This window comes from Chrysemys picta, chromosome 1, assembly GCF_011386835.1.
Source record: "Chrysemys picta bellii isolate R12L10 chromosome 1, ASM1138683v2, whole genome shotgun sequence".
Lineage (NCBI taxonomy): Eukaryota > Metazoa > Chordata > Testudines > Emydidae > Chrysemys > Chrysemys picta.
Window position 1 is genome coordinate 296,087,080 of NC_088791.1, and position 21,646 is coordinate 296,108,725.

At 42.5% G+C, this 21,646-nt stretch overlaps 1 long non-coding RNA gene across 1 annotated transcript in view; it reads left to right on the forward strand.

The window, feature by feature from the left end:
• The window catches only part of LOC135983209 (uncharacterized), a 28,887-nt gene extending 10,576 nt beyond the window's left edge, over positions 1-18,311 (forward strand). Inside the window, exons 3-4 of the long non-coding RNA XR_010600772.1 lie at positions 8,003-8,212; positions 16,964-18,311. This is a non-coding gene — a long non-coding RNA (uncharacterized LOC135983209). The remainder of the gene's footprint in view (positions 1-8,002; positions 8,213-16,963) is intronic.
• The last annotated feature ends 3,335 nt before the right edge of the window (positions 18,312-21,646 follow it).

Genomic DNA, 21,646 nt, shown 5'->3' on the forward strand with positions numbered 1-21,646 from the left:
GGAATGAAAGAGTCCTTTGCAGGCTGCAGAGGCTAGAGGGGGAAGCGAAAGCCAGCACAGAGGAAAAACAAAGAGGACAACAAAATCTAGTCCAGGGGTCGGCAACCTTTCAGAAGTGGTGTGCCGAGTCTTCATTTATTCACTCTAATTTAAGGTTTCGTGTGCCAGTAATACATTTTAACGTTTTTAGAAGTCTCTTTCTATAAGTCTATAATATATAACTAAACTATTGTATGTAAAGTAAATAAGGTTTTTAAAATGTTTAAGAAGCTTCATTTAAAATTAAATTAAAATGCAGAGCCCCCGGACCGGTGGCCAGGACCCAGGCAGTGTGAGTGCCACTGAAAATCAGCTCGCATGCCATAGGTTGCCTACTCCTGGTCTAGTCAGTGTGTTTTGGAAAAGTTGAGAAGATCACAAAAAGCCGGTTTTGACTGGTACAAAAAGCATCAGGAGGTCCCTGAATGAAACACCCCCCAAAAAAACCCAAAACTTAAAACCCTCCTGAAAGCTAAAGCACCTCAAAAATCACAGCAAACCCCGAACATCCTGGGCCCAGAACAAAAACTCCCATCCACTCCTCCGACTCTTCTTCTTATGTTACATCCAGGCTTGGCCAGCCTCAGGTAGTGCGGGTGTAAGTATAAAAGTGGGTTAGGGCTTGGGGCACTAATGCTTTCTTCCTTCCTCTAAGTAACATAACCCGCCCCCCCACCCCCCGGCACTCTCCGCTGTTATTGTATTTTATTAATGAAGCTTTAAAAGCTAAACCCTTGGTGTGCTCCTTTATCCCCTTCCCGAACAATCCTGCAGCCTCAGCCTAATCACCTGATGCCTCAGGCAGATTGGTAACAAATCTGTCACAACAGCCTTAGAATACTAATCCTAGTCCTTTAGTTCAAAAAGTCGCTTTTCTCACCTTTGCCTTTCTGAACTGAAGTACAGAGTCAGAGCTCCAAAGACTGGCCAATGGCATTTTCAAACAATAAAATCGAATGCGATGTCAGTCTCTCATCAGCCATCGTCGATATGTTTTAATGAGCTTGAGCTTCAAAATGCTGCACTCACGACTGTGGCCAGCAGCGTGAACAGAATCCTCAAAGCTATGCACACATTAGGAAAAGTGTCCTTCAGCGCTGTATCATGAATGAATTGTAGAATTTGGAGTTGAGTGCTTTCTATCTTACAAAATGTGATGTGTCCAATTCGACATAGAGGTCTTTATCATTGACATCCAAACATTCCCCATGTGTCAGTATCTGGTGAAGGTTCGTACAATTGTTCAAGAGTTTTCCTCTCCACCAGCAGCTTACTAAGGTCATACAAAACCTAGCAGGTCTTTTTGTGTTGCTTCATTTGTCCAAACCTTTCTTTGATCGACACTAGAGCAGCGTCAAGTGAGAGAGCAAAAAAAAGCTCCTCCTTGAATTTTTATTCCGAGCTTGCCATGACCTCATCTAAACCTTCGTAACCAAACTGTCTCTTCTTGCAATGAATAAGTTTCCTTGAAGACAGGCTCCACCCCTACATTTTTCACCATTTCTTTGACAGCAGTGATGGCATCTTCAAATCCGTTGTCTCTGTAGGCCGCAACAAAATCAGGCAGCTTCTCATCAAAGTAGTAGCAGTCGCAATGTTAATCGACTGAATTTATAATTCCTTGCTTACAATGTTTACTTGGAACAGGATATCATGCCAAACCACAATTGAGACCAGAAATTTGAAGTCAATGATCTGGTTTGCCAGGCCTTGTGCCTGATTCCAGCCTCAGCTTTACTTGACTGTGCCAGTTCCATCAGGGCGTCTTAAACCTCAATCACTTGGTACCTTACTAGCCTTATGCTGTCAATGCAGCTCTCCTAGTGAGTGTCAGCGGCTTCATGGTCAGATTTGTAACAGTGTCCGTGAGGATCTTCCACCTGATAGTTGATGCTGAAAAATAGAACATATGTCCTTTGCGATACTCAGATACTGAATCCAAAGTAGATGAAGCTGCATCTGACACAACCAGGTTAAAGGAATGGCAGCCACAAGGCATAAAGAAAGCTCTTGCATTCAACACAAGGATTCTTTCCTGGATGCCACTGTTTCTTACCCTCATGTTTGCAGTCCTGAAGCTTTATTTTATTATCATTCAAAATGTTCATAACAGTTTTGTAGACCTTTTCCAGTAGAGTCCTCCACAGAGCAGAAACAGTGTTCCTTTACTTGGATACAGCCATCCGTGTCATTTACAGTAGGATTCGTTGACATCTTTTCACTCTGACTAATGTCAGGAGTGCAGTCCATTATTATGGTATAGTACTTCACTTTGCTGAGCCACATCAATATATTAAGTACTTTCCTTGCCATAAGGTCAATCAATTTGTTTTGAATTATTGTGGTGCAGTAATTGTCCACAGCTTCTTTACGAACTACTTGACATAGTTGTTCATGCATGACATCCTCGTATATCCCAAGGAACTCTGCCAAAACAAGGAAATTACTATTAGTTGTTCACTGAACAACTTATCCAATGAGCCCTGGAAAGCCAAAGTATTCTTTGCAAGGAAGCGGGTAATTAAGATACAGCTGCTCGAGCATGTTCCCCCAGTGCTGGGTTTCTACATTAATAACATGCTGGTTTTCTGCATCTATGCATTTATTAGCATGATCCTGGATTTGACCTCCATCCATTTGGAGAAGGTTGTAAAATGGCTGGGTGACTTTTCATATGGCTTCAGAGCATCAGCTAATTTATACCAGTAATTGTACCCAGAAAGTGCAACAAAACAGAACACTTTATCAGTTGATCTTGAGTAAACTACCCAAGGTAGTGCAAGGGCCATGCAAGGGCATGGCTGACAATACTCTAGGAGGTTCAAGGAAAATCTAGTTCTCAAAGTCTGGAACGTTCCATGAGATTCTACAAAGGTTCAGAACATTCTAGGAGGTTAATGAAAATGAGTCCACATACAGAATACCTGAAACATTTTACTTCAAACATTCTATTTTCCCCTTTTGTTGCTAACAACAAAAACAGCACCCTGAGCCCAGCGCCCTCCAAGCCTGGCACCCCAGGCAGTCACCTGGGTCGCCTGCTCCTAAATCCAGCCCTGAGTAGTGCCCTGGGCTGCAGGGGGCACTTAAGGACTCTCAGAAGCTTTCTTAAAATTCTGCTATATTCTGTAAAATGAAGAGGATTAGGAGGATTTTCTTGCCTCTTATTCAGCTAGATCTCTTTATGAATACTGCTAAAATATCCCTGCCTAAGAAAACTTATCCCTTGGGCTCATAAATAATTCTGAAGAGCAAATGCCGTTGGAATGGACCAGATTGCACCAAATGCCAGGTATTTAAAAAAAAAATTCCCAGGGCAGAGCATATTCGCAGACCTCCCTAATCAAGTTTTCGTATTCAACATCACTTCCCAATATCTAACTGAATAATGTTGTCCATCAGTATTATAACAGTTGCTGTGATTGCTGGTGTTAAGATTGTACTTGGCCTTTCTACCCTGCTCCTAATGTGCCCATTCTAAGGTCAGACACAATGTAACCCTGATTATGTGGTCCATCTAGCTCTCAAGGGCAATCTCTTAATTTTATTATCAGTATGTAATGTTCTTAGCATGCACAGCTACTATACAATCAGTAAATAAATACTGAGAGGAAAAAGCCCTAAATCCCACTTTAAGCCTGAGAACCAAAATGGCGCATATGTGGGAGTTGCTACTTTGTAGTAAACACAGGAAAATTGGCTGCTAATGCCTGTGAACTCAGAAATTTAAATGTTATGTTGTAGGTCAGAGTTGCTGGTTTTGGATTTTGTTTTCTCTATCTGTATCTGTCTACCATAGGCTTTTGTAAGGGTTTTTGTCTGCTTTTTTAGCAAGAAATAAAGGTGAACGCAAGCTTGATATTAGATGATCAAAAATTGGGTGGGGGAGGAGGGAAAATTTGCTTATTCAGATACCCTTTTCTGAAAACATTTTACAATGGCCAGAAGCAGGGGCAGCAATTACAAAAAAATTTAAAAGTTCTTCTTGTGGATCAGTTTTCATTTTCAGTTATATTTTGTTCCCTGAATTTTCTCCAGTTTCCGTTTACTTTTTTATTACTTGATGCAAATAAAATTGTTGAAATTCAGGCCTGTCATTTATGTAATAAGATTCCAAGAGTGTCACTCTGAAGCCTAGAATGTCAGTGTGAAACAAAGGAAACAACTGCAAGCATGGTTGAGAGCTCTTTTTCTTTAGAATATCACCAGCATACTGAAGCTACGGGGATTCAGTCTGTTACTGTTCAATTTTTAAGAGCTTTGCCATTTTGACTTTATGAATAACATCTGTAAAACACAAGCTTTCAGCTACTAGTTCACTTAGAAGTTCAAAGCTGGCTAAGTGCTTCTGGGGTTATGTTGTAATATAAATTACATGTGAGTATGCCTAGAACCTCATATACTCATCTTATTATTTAATTTGAAAAAGTGGGGCCTTATTCCTAACCCTGCCCTGTGAATCTTTTTGTACTTAGGACTCGGGTAGAGCCAATTTGTGCTGGGCTGGCCCCTTCTCTGAGTGCTTCCTTCTCCTTTAGAATCTCAGATTTCATCTTTTAAAAAGTTAGTCTCTAGCCTTCAGGGTTGCAAAGAAAACCCTCAAAATGTGAAACAAGTGTAACTGATGCAGCAACACCTCCCTTAGTTTGCAGAGAGAATGAAACAATAGATCTGAGACCTGTGAGCGGATTCATTCATCTAAATGGGCACTAACTTACATGCCCAGTGGTGATAAATGTCAGCATTGTTAACTATTTTGTTCTTCCTCAAAGCATGTTGGAAATAAGAGGAACATCCTATTATGAAGGATGAACACAATCTGCTTTGAGTGGCATCTCATTTTGGAGTTTGGGGGAGTCTCAGAACTTATTTTTCCTCAACCTGACCTATGGCATCGAAAGACCAGAGGGTAGGTGTGGAGTTCAGTGGAACTTCTAAGCCCTACCAATCCTTGGAGTCCTGCAGGCCTTAGATTGCAAGGTGGAATCTACATGCAGCAAAGTTCATAATGTAGAGGTTCAAGTAACAATCATTGAACGCAAGTCTTCTGGGTCATGATTCACTTTCTATGGCACTAAGCAAACTGCTAGTAAATAACACTGAAGAGTTTACAAATAAGTCTTATATCAACAATGTTCATTAGAAAAATTAAACAGGCTATTTGGCCTGCGGACCTCTAAAAACATGTTATTTGTAAAATATATGGCTCATTAGATTCTATCCCAACTTAAACTTCATTCTTCCCTCCATCTGTAGGAGTTATTATCCTTGGTCTTTCCACTGTTTCTTCACACTCCCTTTTAGCTTTGTTTCTCCTTCCTTTTTCCTCCTTTTAAACCCTCTCCTTCACTTTATTCCCCACCCATGATTTTTGGCAGATGGCTCTTGTCTTGTTTTAAAGTGCTAACATGGCTACACCTGCATTCAGCTCTGAACACCATTTATGTATGTCACAGAAGGCCAGATACCCGTGCTATCTGGTACCTTGTATAGTCCCTTATACATGGGCAAAATGGATTTAAAATAGTACTGGATCAGAAAGGTAGTGTTTGACACCCAATTTGTACATGTGTAAATGACTATACAATTGGAGAAGCAGGCCTGCAGATCGCACCATTGTGATTCATCACTTTAAAACAAACTCTGCACAGGAAATCTCAGAATGAGGGTGTAACAAGGGGTTTGGAGGGCCTGGTGGCCTAGTGGTTGGCATGCCTGACCTCAGGCCCCTTGCTTCCCTGGTTGAGGTGCCTCAATCTTTTAGGTGATAGGTTGGGGTACCAAAGCCCTCCATCTCCTCCAGGCCCCAGTCCAGGGCCCTGTGGTGAGTCCAACGCCAGATTAACTCTCCTTTGGGCCCAGGGCTATTAGATTTTGTGGGGCCCCTGTAAACAAGTCTTTTTCCTAATTTAAAATAAAATTATCACAATTATGGCATTGAGGCTATTAACACTATACTACACTTGCCTTTTAATTAACATAAAACCATTCTGTGGTTACATTTCAGTCTTAAAACATATAGAATATAGTTAAGTTAATTGAAAATAGCCTACTTCTTACCTTAAAACAGCTGTTATATTAGTTTCTTTCTGGGAGGGAGTTTGGGTGCAGGAGGGGGCTCCAGGCTGGGGCAGGGTGTTGGGGTGCAGGAGGGGGTGAAGGGTGTGGGCTCTGGGAGGGAGTTTGCAGGAGGGGATTCTGACCTGAGGAAGGGGGTTGGGGTGCAGGAGGGGGCGTGGTGTCTGTTAGGGAGTTTGGGTACAGGAGGGGATTCTGACCTGGGGCAGGGGGTTGGGGTGCAGGAGGGGGTGCAAGGTACAGGCTCCAGCCTGGAGGCGCTTACCACAGGTGGCTCCCAGCAGGCAGTGCAGCAGGGCTCAGGCATGCTGCCTGCCTGCCATAGCCCCATGCTGCTCCCAGAACCAGCTGGCTCCTAGCATGTCTCTGTGGCCCCTGGGGGATAGCGTGTCTGCATGCGCTCTCCGTGCCTGCAGGTGCCGCCCCTGCAGCTTCCATTGGCTAAATCCACTGCCCTGGGCTACTTCCTACCACTGTCCCTTTGGTTTGGGGTGTGGACCCTATAATCCAATTCACTGGGGTGCCTTGCCCCCAGTAGCGCCCCCTTGTGGAGCTTGGGCGGAGTCCTGCCAGTCCCAGGTTTTTTCAGGAAGGACAGCCATACATTTGGTGAAGTCAAACCCCACAATGTCTCTGTGCTTCAGTCACCCAGTTACCAGAGGTTTCTAGGTCTCCTCCCCAGTCTCCCTTGGTGGGGAGTGTGAGAGTTCACGCCCCTCCTTACAGGGTAGCGTGGCCTAGTGGCCATAGTCCATACAAGCACCCCTGGTTGCAGGGCAGCGCGGCCTAGTGGCCAGAGTCCATACAAGCGCCCCTGGTTGCAGGGCTGTAGGACCTTACTACTGGCTCAGCAAGGGGGTCCTACCAAAACATGCTGAAGCTTACCGGGGTCAAGGTACCAGTCCATCATCTCCCCTGGGTCGCTCCCTACCGGCTAGGGAGTTGGGGTCTCCCACGGATCCGTCGCCTCCTCTGGTTCCTCCCACAGTAGGGGTTTGTGCCGGCCTATAGAAGCCTCTGTTCCTGGCGGCTTCAAGAGTGTCAACTGGTCCTCTGCAGGAGCTTCCCAGTTAGGTCCTTCCCCTGCGGCCGCCACCCCGACTGAGCTGAGTTCCCTCCTTTTATACTCAGTGAGCATCTGGACATGCCCAGTACAAACGGGGCAGGACTTCCTCTGTCAGAGCTACTGGTCTGACGTCGCTGGGGCTAGTGCGGGGCAGGGTTGTCCCATCACAGGGAGATAGTGCTTATTCCCTGGTGGCTACCTTGGCTGCCAGGTTAGTGGCCCGTCCTCTCAGGTAGGAAAACGGCTAGCTCCTGCCTTTTCACCAGTCAGACTTTCTCCTTTTCCCCCCTCCAGGCCTGGCATTGGCTACAGATATAACAGGGCGGGGCTAGCTGGGTCCAAAAGCTCTATAACACCTGCTGCGCTGGTGGGCAGTTTCTCCACTTCATCACAGAGGGGTTTCCTTGAAGCCAGAAATGATGTGATGGAGGGTTTGTCTACACTATGGAGCTTGTGCCAGCATAGCCATGTTGGCATAGCTATATCAGCATAGCCCCCTAGAGTAGAGGCAGCCTACACCAACAGCAGTTTTTCTGTTGGTGTAGAAGCACCATCTCCTTGAACAACATTAGCTACATTGACAGAATACCTCTTCCTTTGACATAGCTGCATCTATATTGAGGGTTTTGTTAGCATAGGTATGTCAGTCAGAGGTGTTTTTTTTTTTTTTTTTTTTTTCACCCCTGACCAATGTAGCTATGTTGACATAACTGTTAAATGTAGCAAGCCAAAATAGTTAATTTTTTTGTCCTATATTGATTTGTTTTTGTCTGTTGGATACAGCAATTAACTCTTTTTTCTTTCCTTCTTCTTCTCTAGAACAAGTATAAATGATTTCAGACAGAGTAATTAATACCAAATACGGAGTAAATAAAACCCTTCAGTTACTGGGCCAGAGCATGAGCAAGTTGAAGTAGGAATTTCCAGCTGGAATTTACCTCAGTAACTCTCGGAAGAGATCCTTAGATCATCCATCACAGTGGCTCTATAACAGTTGTAATTCCAATCAAAGACATCATCCAGGGCATGGTAAGTGATCTTGATTTTGTCTATCTAAAAATGTGCTATAACTTTTTAACCCACAGAACTGATGTGGTGATCTACCCACTTGCTTCTAGGTCTACTCAGGGTCCATCTTGTGTAGTAGAGGGTTCGGATTCACAGTTAATTGAATAGGGCTGGCAAACCTCTAGATCACTAACTCTTGGAATTGTTACAGGTGTTGAGCTCTCATTTGGACTTCTTGTAGCTTCCCAGAGCTTCCTGCTGTTCCTTTATGAAATGGGACGACTCACATGAATAAACACTGCAAGCCTGGGTACTAAATATATACACCACAACAGAAATGCTTCTGTCTTTGGGATAGAAGGAAGGATGGAACAACAGTATGTAGAATAACAATAAGTAGAGAAAATTCTGGAAATGGGCAAACTCCTACTCTTATGGAAAATGCTATTGGATTTTTTTAATGTCCTCGTAAAGCAGAGAGAACGTGAATTTTAAAGGTCTTCTATGAAAGAATCTTCACACAGAGAATTGCATGGAACTAAGGGCTGGCCCACACTAACCCCCCAGTTCAAACTAAGATACTCAACTTCAGCTACGTGAATAACATAGCTGAAGTCGAAGTACCTTAGTTCGAACTACAAAGTACTTACCGCGGGTCCACACGCGGCAGGCAGGCTCCCCCGTCGACTCCGCGTACTCCTCTCGTGGAGCAGGAGTACCGGCGTCGACGGCGAGCACTTCCGGGATCGATTTATCGCGTCTAGACAAGACGCGATCAATCGATCCCAGAAGATCGATTGCTTACCGCCGAACCCGGAGATAAGTATAGACGTACCCTAAAAATATCCAATTTAGAAAGACTAAAGAAGGCATCAACCCCACTGGAATTTTAATAATGAGTCAGGTGTTAAGAGTGTGATACTGTGTCCTTGAAATCAATGGCAGAATTGACTTCCCATTGACTTCTGAAGTGCAGGGCTGGGCACTAAACCACTACTCCCTTTTAAGTGTGATTGTTGGGAAATAAATTGTTGTGGTGGGGGGGGGAAGTATTAGTATTATCCATTACCTGAGCTAGGGTGACCAGATAGCAAGTGTGAAAAATCGGGACGGGGGTGAGGGGTAATAGGTGCCTATATAAGAAAAAGCTCCAAATATCGGGACTGTCCCTATAAAATCAGGACATCTAGTCACCCTAACTTGAGCTGGCAAGAAGGAAAACAATCCCTTTTAGGAAGGAATGAATGAATGGGTGGCTACCTCCTGTCATGGGAGGTTATACCAATTACTGCTGTTACGGCTGCAATATTGCAAACTGGAGGGAAGATAATTAGGAGAACAGCAGATTAAGGCCCTAATCTTTATTCGTTTACAAGCAAGCAAGATGAAGTCAGATTTGAAATGATATATTGAACTACAGTGAGAATGTTCTTCCTCAGTGATTAAAACTGCCACATCACCATTTTAATAGAAGGCTTGTTATACAAGTAGAATTGCAAATGACTGTAAACAAAAAAGGTCTAAGTGTCTGAACTTAGGTATTTCACTACAAAGTTATATATCATTTATGTCTGACTCTATAAATTGATTACACATTAGTTATATTTTTCTTCAGAGTGTATTTTTGAAGCCTCATTTAAGAATATTTAAGTATAATGGATGAAATTCTTCCTCTTCCTCTATTAGGGAAGCTTTGCATCACTCTGCTGGTATAAAGCTGCCACAAAGCTGGTTTAGCCAGCCACAGAAGCACTGCTCCATTGTAGAAATGATGGCCAGCACAGTGAATTTGGCCAGGGAATGGCAGCATGGGTAGAGTGTCCCTACACTCGGGTGATCGCTGGCTGCCATAATTGGGTTTTTGGGGCCATTGGTGGCTGGCACTAGTTGAAGCAGCCACATGTTGTTAAGCAATCAGTTTGTGATCACCTAGAGGATAATAGGGTTTTAATCACCATTGCCAACTTTCATGTGGTAAATAAGCACCCCGACTTTCACATTAAGCCAAAAATCAAGCTAATCCCATTTCAAAACAAGGCCCAAACAAGCCAATCCCTAAGAACCCCAACACTCTATGTGACCAAATTCCCCCGTCGTGTAGTCTGGGACTATGGTGGGGCCCGCTGTGCATCCCTGACTCTCTCTCCCCCCCCCCCCTTGCTTCTGCTTGTCCCCCTTGCCTCTGCTTGCCGGGAGCCGATTTAAAAAAAAGAAGCAATAAGCTACTAGCCAAACAAGCAACAAGCTACAAGCCAAAAACTAGCCAACGAGCAACTCACAAGCCAATTAAGCAAAAACAAGCCCAATTTCTGCTTTTTTCCCCCATGGGTTTGGCATGTCTGGTTTTAAGCAATAGCCAGCATGCATTCATCAAGAACAAATCATGCCAGACCAGCTTGATTTCCTTCTTTGACAGGGTTACTGGCCTAGTGGATGGGGGAAGCAGTAGATGAGCTGTATTGTGATTTTAATAAGGCTTTTGACACAGTCCCACATGACGTTCTCATAACGAAACTAGGGTAATGTGGTCTAGATGAAATTACTATAAGGTGGGCACAGCTGGCTGCAAGATTGTACTCAGAGTAGTTATCAATGGTTCGCTGTCAAATTCGGAAGACGTAGCTAGTAGGGTCCCGCAGGGGTCCATTCCGGGCCCAGTACTAGTCAAAATTAATGACTTGGAGAGTATGCTTATAAAATTTGCAGATGACATCAAGCTGGGAGGTGTGCAAGTATTTTGGAAGGCAGGATTAGAATTCAAAATGACCTGGAGAAATTGGAGAATTAGTCTCAAATCAGCAAGATTAAATTCAATAAAAACACATGCAAATTCCTTAGTAAGGAAGGAGAAATGAAATGCACAGCTACAAAATGGGGAATAAATGGCTAGGTGGTGATCTTACTGAAAAGGATCTGGGGGTTATAGTATATCACAATTGAATATGAGTCAACAATGTGGTGGTTGCAAAAGAGGCTAATATCATCCTGGGGTGTATTAACAGGACTGTAATATGTAAGACACGGGAGGTAATTGTAGTGCTCTACTCTGCACTGGTGAGGCCTCAGCTGGAGTATTGGGTCCTATTCTGGCTACCACACTTTAAGAACAATGTGGACAAATTAAAGATAGTCCAGAGGAGAGCAACGAAAATGATAGAGAGTTTAGAAAATCTGACCTATGAGGAAAGATTAAAAAACCTGGCCATTTATTGTCTTGAGAAAGGAAGTCCTGAGGAAGGGACCTGATAAGTCTTCAAATACATTAAGGGCTGTTTGTGACATACCAGGGTGAAATCCAGACCAAGGAGTAGCTGTCACCCCTGTACTGTGACCTGGAGTGCCCTTTAAAATCCCTTGCTGCTGTGCAATCAACCTGGACTGCTCAAAAACAGCATGTAAGTCACTCCTAACTATGTGTGTGTTGCACCCAGCTCGTCACATCTTGGCTCTTACCAGCCTTAAAGATTATCATAGGGTGACCCCAACACACTCCCAGTCCCAGATTTCCCCCCAAAACGTGGTAGGTCTTTGTTAGAATCAGGAATTATCTTCTGAGTCCAATTCCCAATGCCTTGATGTGGTTATATCCATGCGGAAGTATTATTAATGAGACTACACATGGTTCTGTGTAGCACGTTTTAAATAATTTGGTGCCATATCTACCTGACCACACTGCTTCCAGCATCTCCACCCATGAAATTCCATCTCACTGTCAGACTGATTCTCTTAGCTGATATCTGTGCTAGCTTCTCCCTTATCTTCAGCCTCAGTTCCTAATATGTTTTTTCCTGGCTAGTTGGGAATTATCTGGGGAGGTAGCAGAAGAGGAGCTTTAGGGTGGGTTTTGCCTGCCCTGTTTTGAGTCTGTAGAAATATTACCATTGCTATGGATCGAATCAGCTTAGCCTTTATGTTGAGTTTGAAGAGCTAGGTTCTATTCCAAGACCTGGCTTTGCCACAGACTTCTCTTAGGACAGTCATTTAATGTCTCTGTGCCTCAGTTACCCCTATGTGAAAATTAGGACAATAATACTTCCTTACTTCACCAGAGTGCTGTGAGTATAAATACATTAATGGCATCTCACAAAGATCACTTATAATACATTTATTAAATATTAGGGCTGTCAAGTGATTAAAAATATTAGTCATGATTAACCGTGTGATTAATCGCGCTGTTAATAATAGCATTTATTTACATATTTTTGGATGTTTTCTACATTTTCAAATATATTGATTTCAATTACACCACAGAATACAAAGTGTACAGTGCTCACTTTATATTTTTTATTATAAATATTTGCACTGTAAAAAAGGAAACAAAAGAAGTAGTATTTTTAAATTCAGCTCATACAAGTACTGTAGTGCAATCTCTATCATGAAAGTTGAACATACAAATGTAGAATTATGTACAAAAAATAACTGCATTCAAAAATAAAACAATGTAAGACTTTGGAGCCTACAAATCCACTCAGTCCTACTTCTTGTTCAGCCAATTGCTCAGACAGTGAGAACAGGCATTCAATTGGCACTATTGTAGCCAGCGTTGCAAGATATTTACATGCCAGATGCGCTAAAGATTCATATGTCCCTTCATGCTTCAACCACCATTCCAGAGGACATGCGTCCATGCTGATAACTATGCAAAGCAGAGCGGACCAACGCATGTTCATTTTCATCAGCAGAAGGTTGATTTTCTTTTTTGGTGGTTCAGGTTCTGTAGTTTCCGTATCGGAGTGTTGCTCTTTTAAGACTTGAAAGCATGCTCCCTACCTCATCCCTCTTAGATTTTGGAAGGCACTTCAGATTCTTAAACCTTGGGTCAAGTGCTATAGCTATCTTTAGAAATCTCACATTGGAACCTCCTTTGCGTTCTGTTAAATCTGAAGTGAAAGTGTTCTTAAAATGAACAATGTGGCTGGGTTATCATCCGAGACTGCTATAACATGAAATATACGGCAGAATGGGGTAAAACAGAGCAGGGGACATACAATTCTCCCCCAAGGAGTTCAGTCACAAATTTAATGAGTGTCATCAGCATGGAAGCATGTCCTCTGGAATGGTGTCCGAAGCATGAAGGGGCATGTGAATGTTTAGCATGTCTGGCACATGAGCCAGTGGGTGAACCACTGGCTCGGCGAGGCTAGCCCCTGGCCCAGCCCACCCCTTCTGCCTGCGCGCCCCCCCCACTTCCCCAAGCCCAGATCCCTCCCTCCCCCCCCTGCAGTCACCAGCCCCCCAACCCCGGAGCACCAGGCTGGTGGGCAGCACCCTGGAGCACTGGGTGGGCGGGCAGCATGGACCCCAGCCCCAGAGTACTGGGCGGGCGGGTGGCATGTGGCCCCCCCAGAGCACTGGGCAGGCAGGCAGCCCCCCCACACACTCTAGAGCACTGGTCAGGTGCGCACCCCCCCAGAGCACTGGGTGGGTGGGCGGCACATGGCCTAGCCCCCAGAATACCGGGCAGGTGTGTGGCATCCCCCCCACACACACAGCCCCAGAGCACTGGGCGGTGCGTGGCCCCCCCAGAGCAGCACTGGGCAGGCAGGCAGCCCCCCCACACACACACCCTAGAGTACCGGGCGGGTGCACAGGCCCTGGAGCATTGGGTGGGTGGACGGGCAGCTCCAGCCCTGGAGCACCAGGTGGCAGGCGGCCCCCCCAGAGCACTTGATCAGCAGACGGCCCAGCCCCCCAGAGCACCGGGCAGGTGCAAGGGCAACCCTCCCCAGCCTCGGAGCACCAGACCATGTGCGGCCCCCAGCTCCGAAGCACCGGGCGGGTTGCGGGCAGCCCCCTTCACTCTCCAGTCATGGAGTGCTGGCCGGTACGACCCCAGTGCCGGGGTCCCCCTCAGCACTGGGCAGCCCCAGCTCAGTGGCGTAGCGAGGTTCTAAGAGCAGGGGGAGCAGCCTGCCTGGGCTGGGTCCAACTAGCAGCAAGAGAGGAGGGAGCCTCTGGAAGGAGCGTGGGCAGGGCCACGAGGGGCTCTTTGGGGAGGCATAGCCTTCCCCTGCCTATTAGACACGCTGCCCATGCTGGCATGCAAATACCTTGCAATGCCGGCTACAAAAGTGCCGTGTGAACTCCTTTTCTAACTTTCAGGTGACATTGTAAATAAGAAGCAGACAGCATTATCTCCCATCTACATATAAATGTAATAAACTTGTTTGTCTTAGCGATTGGTTGAACAAGAAGTAGGATTGATTGGACCTTGTAGGCGCTAACGTTTTACATTGTTTTGTTTTTGAGTGCAATTATGTAACAAAAAAATCTACATTTCTAAGTTACACTTTCACGATAAAGAGATTGTACTACAGTACTTGTATGAGGTGAATTGAAAAATACTATTTCTTTTGTTATCATTTTTCAGTGCAAATATTTGTAATAAAAAATAATATAAAGTGAGCACTGTACACTTTGTATTCTCTGTTGTAATTGAAATCAATATATTTGAAAATGTAGAAAAATATCCAAAAATATTTAATACATTTTAATTGGTATTCTATTATTGTTTAACAGTGCGATTAAAACTGTGATTAATCAAGATTAATTCTTTTAATCGCGACTGATTTTTTTGAGTTAATCATGTGAGTTAACTGCGATTAATCGACAGCCCTAATAAATATTAATAGACTCATAGACTTTAAGGTCAGAAGGGACCATTATGATCATCTAGTCTGACCTCCCACATGATGCAGGCCACAAAGCCGTCCCAACCCCTTTCCCTTGACTCTACTGTTGAAGTCCCCAAATCCTGTGGTTTAGAGACTTCAAGTAGCAGAGAATCCTCCAGCTAGCGACCCCTGCCCCATGCTGCGGAGGAAGGCGAAAAACCTCCAGAGCCTCTGCCAATCTACCCCAGAGGAAAATTCCTTCCCGACCCCAAATATGGCGATCAGTAGAACCCCAAGCATGTAGGCAAGATTCTCCAGCCAGACCCTCATTGGCCATTGATACTATTTACCAGCGATGGCACGCTGTTCCTTTGACTAAAATCATGTTATCCCATTAAACCATTCCCTCCATAAACTTTTCTAGCTTAATCTTAAAGCCAGACAGGTCCTTCGCCCCCACCGTTTCCCTCGGAAGGCTGTTCCAATATTTCACCCCTCTGACGGTTAGAAACCTTCATCTAATTTCAAGTCTAAACTTCCCCACGGCCAGTTTATATCCATTCGTTCTCGTGTCCACATTAGTACTGACCTGAAATAATTCCTCTCCCTCCCTGGTATTTATTCCTCTGATATATTTAAAGAGAGCAATCATATCCCCCCTCAGCCTCCTTTTGGTTAGGCTAAACAACCCGAGCTCCTCGAGTCTCCTTTCATACGACAGGTTTTCCATTCCTCTGATCATCCTAGTGGCCCTTCTCTGTACCCGTTCCAGTTTGAGTTCATCTTTTTTAAACATGGGAGACCAGAACTGCACACAGTACTCCAAATGAGGTCTCACCAGTGCCTTGTACAACAGAAGCAGCACCTCCTTATCCCTACTAGATATACCTCGCCTAATGCATCCCAAGACCGCATTGGCTTTTTTCACTGCAATGTCACATTGTCGACTCATAGTCATCCTGCGGTCTACCAGGACTCCGAGGTCTTTCTCCCTTTGCCCCACTTCCACCCCAGAGCCTAAACATATATGCTGAACCATCCTGTAGAATGGTGCAGTTTACTCCTCTCTCGACTGCCACAAGTTCTGTCACCTGGTGTGGAGGGGAGACAGGGCCATGTCCTACTTCCTCTTCATCTCTCCTTGTCTCCTTTGGGTGATTATTGCCCCAATGGGCACATGCAGAGTAGTTCCCATACTCACCTGAGTGCCTCTACTAGTATTACAAAATTGCTAGTTAAAAAGTTGTTTGTAGTGTTGTTGGAGGCTTGTTGGTTCCAGGATGTGAGAGAGACAAGGTGGCTGAGGTAATATCTTTTACTGGACCAACTTCTGTTGGTGAAAGAGACAAGCTTTCGAGCTTACCCAGGTCTCAGAAGAAGAGCTCTGTGTAAGCTCGAAAGCTTGCCTCTTTCACAACCAGCAGTTGGTCAGCTAAAAGATAATATCTCACTCACCTTGTCTAATTAAAACATGTTAATTAACACATTTTTAAACATGATGCAGTTTCCTAGTCTAGAAATAGTTTTACACTGATGGAACCCCAATGACTTAAATGGAGTTACTCCTGATTTTCACAAGTGAAAGGCTCCCACCCTGCAAATACTTAAGCATGTGAATAACTTTACATGCAAGTGGTCCCATTGAGTTGAAATGAAAGAATCTGGCCCCTCAACTTTTCATTATATTTGGTCCTTTCTGGCCTTAGAATCTATGAATTTAAGATTCCTGGTCATACTGAAGTATGTAAAGATTTTATTGAATTAATAAATTTTTGGACATAATTTATCACGCTGTGTTAGAATCATTGTTATAACAGTTTACAGTCTCAGGTGAAATAAAGGCCTCTCTGGTAAAATGGCTGTGACTAAAGTAGCAATATTATTGTCAAATAGAATAAGGTTGAAGCACACCTTAAAGTAGTTGTTCCTGGAATCTTGTTCTGTTTGGAAGATCCATAATGCCAATACTAAAGTCATCTACAGTTAGGTGTCATGTGGTAAGCACTGTAACAAATTGGTTATACACCCCAAAGAACGTCACCGCAGCACAGAAACCTGCCAAATATATGCCATATTTTCAGCAGTTCAAAAATTCAATTGTCCCCTCAAATCATGCAGTGATAAACTTGCAGATCAGACATCTTCTCTTGTTTTACAGCTGGAACTGCCAGATGGATGAACCAGATGAAATCTCTTTTAACAATTAGGGCAAACTACATAATAAGTGTTAACTCAATGAAGGCGCTTTCAGAAAAACACAGAGGAATTCTGGTACCATGACTACTTCTTACAGTAAAGCAGTCTTTATCTCCCCCTTCCCACACCCCCACAGAACTACGGAACTGTATGTAAACATTCACTGATACTGGAGTTGCAATATGCACTTTGCATAAAATTGAAACAGTCTGGGACTTTTACTTAATTCTAAATGGAATTTAACTACACCCGTGTTCATTATAATGAACCCATGCTGCTGGACTGTAAACGCTGATTTTTATTAGTGACTGAAAAAGCCAAATACCTGTATTCTTGTCCATTTGTTGCATTATAGAATATTGTGCATATGAATTTTTCAGTGATGAATTAGTTGCAAAATAATACCTGGTGATTGTATGTATTGAAGAGTAAACTCCTTATCCATGCAGAAAGCAACAATTCAAGACTGCAGTCTTCATTCAGATTTTGGATTCTATTATTTTGAACTACAACTGCTTACTGAATTGTCTACTTTAGTTTCCTTCTGTTCAGAGGTGGTGCTACCCCATTGGGGGTCCTAAGCAGGAATATTTTGCCCCCAACACATAATAAAAAGTGAATGGGCGGCTCCCTTGAGCTGCTCACAGGGCCCTACGCAATTGCTTAGTCTGGTTGTGCCTAGTGCTGGCTCTGTTTCTGTTAAACCAGAACCCTTTTGTTTCACAGAACTGCAGACTGTTTATAGTGTGAACAAGCAGGATTTGTTTAAGATCTTGGTCCCAACTGGCATTTCTAGGCAGAATTGTAACCTAAATAATGATGATGATACGGCTGGCTTGAAAGACTTTGAAATTGAGCTGCAGCAATGGAAATCAGAATGGATATGTGAACATATAGGTACTGGGTCTCATTCTTGAGTCGCTTACAGCAGTGTAAATCAGGAGTAATACCACTGAGGTCAATGGAATTACATTGGTGTGAAACTGGAGTAAGTGAAAGTAGAATCTGTCCAACATAGAGATGGTATAATAGCTTAGTACGAACAAGTAGGATTGTATGGGATGATTTTTGGAACCGGGGTTTTCATCAGATACAGTTAGCCCAGTGGTGCCTCACTGGTCAATGAGTAAAGGAGCCTTTGTTCCTTAATTTGATAATTTGTGAACAATATGAGGCTATATATATTTTAGCTGCACATTACAAAGCCTGATGAAGCTCATGCGATTATCACTGGGTTTTGAGAGGGGACTTTATTAACAACCACCCTACTTTAACACACATTACAGTTGTTAATAAAATCATATGTACTGTACAGAACAATTAACAGTTTGATGTTTTAGGAAGTTGCTTATTTTATGCAAATGGCAGGAAAAAAAGCATTAAATGACACAACACATTTTGATTTCTTCTTATGATAATATTCACTTTAAAAAACTACCAAGAGATGGCGCTGTGGTCATGCAGTTTAAGTAAAATGTATGTATATGTGAACTGCCCTTATATTGTAGTTTATTATGGCACTTAGTAATCTTACTAACACTCCCCTGAGTCAAATGAGTTTGATAGGCTGATTAATATTGTAAGTAGCCTGTTGCTGGAACTGAAATATTTACGGTCAGATATATATCGCCTATCCAAAGAAAATACATTTTTGTTGTAGAGAAATACATTCAGTGGAAAGGTAGAATGATCATAATTTCCATGTGTTTATTAAGTCATAACGTTCCTTAAGGTGCTATTCTGCTTTGTCTGACTCTAACAAGACACTTTAATATTTTTTTTAGCCTTCAGCTAATATAGTTCTCCTAATATTTACCAAAACAAACAAACCCCCCCAATAACTAAAGACAAACTTCCAATTTATAAAAGAACTGATGGCATTTGAGTGCTTTAATCTGCTTGGCTAGCCATGGGATTTAAGAAAACAATTAAACATTAGAGCACAATTTCACATTTAAAGTTTTCAAAATACAACAAACATTTTTCTCTTTTGTGTATTTACATAAACATATTTGTTATGTATTCAAAATAGAATGCATCTTACCGTTAGGCACCGATTACATACATACAGTACATGATTGCATGAATGGGATAGAAATGGAGGATTTTTTTGCCCTACTGTATATAAAAATGTGCACAGTAGCCACAAACTAAGGAAATATTCTATGACAGAAGCTTGAAGTCACTGAACATTTTTCAGATGCTGTTGAAAAGTTATTAAACAGCAGAGGCTGGTTGAAAGATTTTAGATGAAAGTTTTTTTCCATCAAAAATGCTGTTAGATTGTAAATGTTTCTCAGATCCAGGGTGGAAGAGAGAGAGAGAGAGAGAGACCCCACCCAAGAATAGCCAACAGCCTGCTGATTCAGAGCACAGAGGCTGGAAATTGGGTCTCCCACATCCCAGGTGCGAGCCCTAACAGTTGAGTTAACCTGGGGTGGTAGCTCTCATTTTTTTTCAAGAAAAATGTCACAAGGTCTGATGTCACAAGGTCTCGTTTTTCTCTGATGTGGAACCAAAACAAATGTCAAAATCTCAATTTTTTTCATGAAGTGGAATAACTTTTCCCCACCAGCCTTAGTAAGCAGTATGGTATTTCAGTTCAAACAGTGCCTAGATATCAGCACGGCGCTATAAATTGTGGTCTTGAAATTGCTAAACCCTGATGTCTACCAACAATAACATTTATCTCTTAGTTGATATCTATTTATTAACTGTCTCGCAAATCTATTACTAAAAAGTAGGGGACTGTTGTCCTTATTCAGGCAAAGCTCATTGAAGTCTATGGGAATGTTGCCAGAGTAAGGCTGCAGGATCAGGTACTGTAGCAATCAAATTGTCAAAGATATTTATGAAGAGCCAGAGACATTCATCTTTGTCTGTTATGCATTCCATCATCTTTGTTTGAAGAGGCTTCTTGGACTAAAGCTGTTGTTCTCCCTGCATAAACAACTATCTGAGAGCTAATGACATTAAAAATCATGTGAGTGTGTGTATATAAATCTCCATGTCTTGTACATTGCTTTCCAATGGAAAAGTAAATTCTCTATTACCTATATTAATTAATAAAAAGGACACTGTCAGGTAGCATAGGTCTAAAATATAGGTTTTATTTTAATACGTTTTAAAGAATCGTATATTAATAGGCATCCTTTAATGAAATGTAAAACAATTAATTAAAATCACTTGTTTAGACTGCAACATTTCCCTTCAGTTTGCAACCTGAGCAATGCAACATTGTACTAGTGTTGTTAGAGACAGAAAATGAAATTTTCTAGAAATTGGGAGTCTGCTTTTGTTGGCCAAGCTGAATAAAATGCAGAAAATAAATAAACAGTATAATCAGTGGAAATTAAATGCTCAGTTATGTCTGTAAAGCACAGCCCAGTGGTGGAGATTGTATGCAGAAGCACTCGCCCACTCAGGAGCTTCAGAAAATATTGTGGTTCAGTAAACACCATGGCTCTCAGATCTCCTAGGTATGCACTAGTGGTGAGTAATGATTGCACTGAAGTCAGTGCAGACTGAAACGTGACTTGTTCTTTGCACCAGGGAAGGCTCCTATGACTCATCCATTGTGCAGGTGGTGCAAGGCCGCAATAGGCACTAAATTCGATTTTTAACATTGTTTCATTTGTCATCATCTAAGGGAATTTGGTTTGGGGCCAAATGCTAAATTCCTCACTCAGTATTTACTCACTCCTTATACTGGTGAAACTCAGTGACTTAATGAAGACAGTAGGGTTTGGCTCATAACTTTTGACCAAATAGTGACCCTTTATTTTCAGTTGATAGGCTCTAAAACTGGACTTTACCTTGCTTTTCTTATACCTGTTTGTAAAGTCCATGTAAGTGTCTAATATTTGGATGCAATCTTCCAGATAGTAGCAACAGCTATAATTTTACTCCCACACAGAATCCTCCTGGGTTCAATGGAAATATATGCTATACCTAGTAGTAAATGTTTGCGTGATTAGGCCTTTTTATCAAAGTAAAATATTTGATGCTTTTTTAAATAATCTAACTATCCTGCCATTAATCTGTGCAGGTAGAACCCTACACCATTTGCACAATCTCATTATTTTCAGTGGGCCTCCACAAAATGTAAGGATCTGCCCAGGCATCCCTCATTAAGATTGTAGCCAAATAATGCAATCAGCCCAGCATTCCTGAGCAACCCGCTAACAGCAGCAAACTATATGTATATGTGATGGAGGAAAACCAAATTCTAGTAAGAAAAAACAACACTTCTTTTTCAGTCTTCTAATTATTCTCAGTATAGAAACATTAAAACAAAACAAGGAAAATACCATAATAATGTCCTTTCTAATCAAGCAAAAATGTGGAAAGATATTCTATTAAAGCCCACTCCTTACTCATGCAGAACTCCCATTGAAATTAATTCTATTTGAAACCTATGGGAGCTGTAAAGAGAAATGTCAACAGGATTAAGCCTGAAATTATTTAGCAGTATTGGGCCTGATTTTCCACCCTGTTACCTCACTTACACTGTTGTAAAATCAGTATAATGTAGTAGAGAACCAAGCTCAATAGAGGTTTTTTGTAACAGTATATTTTAAAGTCTAAACCAGTGCACGTGAAACATTCAGAATAGGGGTAAAATGAAATAGAAAATAGAGCTCAA